At 35.9% G+C, this 3,448-nt stretch overlaps 1 pseudogene; it reads right to left on the bottom strand.

Annotated features, from left to right (window-relative positions):
* The window catches only part of LOC107695164 (uncharacterized), a 40,651-nt pseudogene that overhangs the window by 25,677 nt on the left and 11,526 nt on the right, over nucleotides 1-3,448 (bottom strand).

The following is a 3,448-nucleotide window of genomic DNA, read 5'->3' as shown; positions in this document are numbered from 1 at the left end:
GCCTCATTTGCCCTTTCCCATGTATGAGTGATTGACTGTTTGTTAGATTCGTTTGTGTTAGTGTTTAGTTAATAAAACTCTTGTGCACAAATTACATGAGTTTCTGATTCTGCCTTGTAAATTACTTGTCCCTTTACGATTTTGATCCTTACTACATGCTCTAATGCATTAATACTGTAGGAAAGTATTTTCTGTAGCCACGGAAATATCCTTCCAAGAGTTGATATGAACTTACACTGAATGTTCGCTGGACGAACAGATTGGTTGATAGCAATTTAATTCTGCTACAGTTACTACTGGCAGCTGATATAAATAATTGTAATTAATCATAATTAACTGTGATTATTTATATACATTTCCCTTTTGAGCTAATTTGCTACACTATATATTGTTACTCTATAGTATCTTCTGTTTTATTGAACTGTTGTATAAATGCAATATCACAAAATTGTGCTGCCTCCTTTTTACTCCAGTAACTTCTCAAAAACAGCCCAAGTTGTCATTGCTAGTTCTATATGACATTTGTAAATCAGTAACATGCCTTGGAGACATTTAGGATACTTGGTTTGTCTTACATGTTTACATTCTGCTTTTACAGTATACAACATTTCAACAAACATGTATTTAATGCTGACCTCAGCTGTGAGAAGTAGGGCAGACACTGGAGGAATCCATTCACTTCACTCTCTTCATCTGTCCAGTCTATCAGCTCTACTGGTTTCTTCTCTGTTTGGAGTTTCAGCACTTCTAGGAGGATGGAGCTCTTTCTCTCTGAGAGCTTTATTCTCCAGACTGCAGGAGCTGACTGATAAATTGGCTGTAATGCTGGAAAGACACTCCTGCCTGTTTGACTCTCATAGTCCTTCACATAGGAGTACAGATCCAGCAGGAAATCAGATTTCTCATAATTCACAAATGACAGCAGGATCTTCATAGATGATTGCACTGTCTCTTTATGGTGGAGAGCAACTTGCAGATGTAAATTCAGAATAAATCTCTTTCTTTTGTTCCACAGTTCAGGTGACTCATTCTGTGCAACAACAAATCTAGAAAGGATTAAAAATGTTAAAAGATTATGTTAGAGATCATAAAGGAGAGAAAGTGTTATTGTAAAAATGCTTAAATGACAATAATCAACAAAACAGTCAAATATAGCCAAATACAAAACAGGAGAAAGAAAAGCATTACATCTTCAATAAGATTTGTGGTGAGAATCTGTGTATTGGACACCTGATCACCCTGTCAGGTTTATTTTATTTATTTTTGATAATCATATTTTTTTTCTATCTCCCAAACATAATTTAAATAAACAGAGTAAATATATAAAATCATCCTGCCCTGGTATTACAACGCCAGCCTTTAAGGTGTCCTCTGTCTAATTAAAATTTGGGACCATATGAATTAGGTTTACAAAGTACATTCAAGAAATAAAACTTACAACTGAATTAAAATTAGAAGTAACTGTACAAACAGACAAAGTAGCTATATATTAATTTAAAGTTACTCAATAGTATCTTCTGGTTTATTGAACTGTATAAAAACAATATCACACAATTGTGCTGCCTACTTTTTACTCCAGTAACTTCTCAGAAACAGCCCAAGTTGTCATTGCTAGTTCTATATGATATTTTCAAATGAGTAATGTCTTGGAGACATTTAGGATACTTGATTTGTCTTGCTTGTTTACATTCTGCTTTTACAGTATACAACAGTTCAACAAACATGTATAGTTAATGCTGACCTCAGCTGTGAGATGTGGGGCAGACACTGGAGGATTCCCTTCACTTCACTCTCTTCATCTGTCCAGTCTATCAGCTCTACTGGTTTCTTCTCTGTTTGGAGTTTCAGCACTTCTAGGAGGATGGAGCTCTTTCTCTCTGAGAGCTTTATTCTCCAGACTGCAGGAGCTGACTGATAAATTGGCTGTAATGCTGGAAAGACACTTCTGCCTGTTCGAGTCTCATAGTCCTTCACATAGGAGTACAGATCCAGCAGAAAATCACACTGATTCATCTGACCCATGCAATCATCAAAATACTTCTCATCAAAGGGGAAAGATGTGAAGCAGCACACAGATGAGAACAGATCCGTGTAATTTTCTCCAGTGGTTTTATCAAACTCTGATACTGCAACAATCAGCTTCACTAGAAACAGGACAGATCTATTCTTCTCATATAAATCAAAGGGAAGAAATCTGTGGAGACACACATTTAAATACTCATTTAATATCCAGTGCTGGATAAAATTTATATAGAAGATTAACCCTCATTATTATAACTCTAATCTGAAAGAAAAACAAAAAAATAATATTATGATAAATAAGCTTATCACAAAGAAAAGAACTGGGGACAGTGGGAAACATAAATGAAATAAATCAAACCCAGAGTGGTATTTTGTCATCAGTGTCTCACGTCAGCTGTGAGATGTGGGGCAGACACTGGAGGAATCCCTTCACTTCACTCTCTATATAGAAGACTAACCCTCATTATTATAACTCTAATCTGAAAGAAAAACAAACAATAATATTATGATAAATAAGCTCATCACAAAGAAAAGAACTGGGGACAGTGGGAAACATAAATGAAATAAATCAAACCCAGAGTGGTATTTTGTCATCAGTGTCTCACCTCAGCTGTGAGATGTGGGGCAGACACTGGAGGATTCCCTTCACTTCACTCTCTTCATCTGTCCAGTCTATCAGCTCTACTGGTTTCTTCTCTGTTTGGAGTTTCAGCACTTCTAGGAGGATGGAGCTCTTTCTCTCTGAGAGCTTTATTCTCCAGACTGCAGGAGCTGACTGATAAATTGGCTGTAATGCTGGAAAGACACTCCTGCCTGTTCGAGTCTCATAGTCCTTCAGATGTGAACACAGATCCAGCAGAAAATCACACTGATTCATCTGACCCATGCAATCATCAAAATACTTCTCATCAAAGGGGAAAGATGTGAAGCAGCACACAGATGAGAACAGATCCGTGTAATTTTCTCCAGTGGTTTTATCAAACTCTGATACTGCAACAATCAGCTTCACTAGAAACAGGACAGATCTATTCTTCTCATATAAATCAAAGGGAAGAAATCTGTGGAGACACAAATTTAAATACTCCATTACTATAAATGGCAGGTGATTTTTAATTATACAGGACTTCTGCAGTTTTAATGAAAATTAATTTATCATTGTCATTATATTTAATGACAGCACATTCATGCATATGGTTGAAAGCTTAAAAACTCTCCAACAGATCAGATCACCAATGCTTTTTAATTTATTTTACAAAAAGCAACATGCGAGGGCTTGAATACAGTTCTTCCCCCAACTGACAGAATAACTATTAAAGGGGTCATATGATGTTGCTAAAAAGAACATTATTTTGTGTATTTGGTGTAATGAAATGTGTTTATGCGGTTTAAGGTTAAAAAAACACATTATTTTCCACATACTGTACAT

Source organism: Sinocyclocheilus anshuiensis, unplaced genomic scaffold, assembly GCF_001515605.1.
Source record: "Sinocyclocheilus anshuiensis isolate Anshui unplaced genomic scaffold, SAMN03320099.WGS_v1.1 scaffold550, whole genome shotgun sequence".
Taxonomy (NCBI): Eukaryota; Metazoa; Chordata; class Actinopteri; order Cypriniformes; family Cyprinidae; genus Sinocyclocheilus; species Sinocyclocheilus anshuiensis.
Note: the sequence above shows the minus strand (reverse complement) of the source record. Positions and strands in the feature narration are given on the sequence as shown.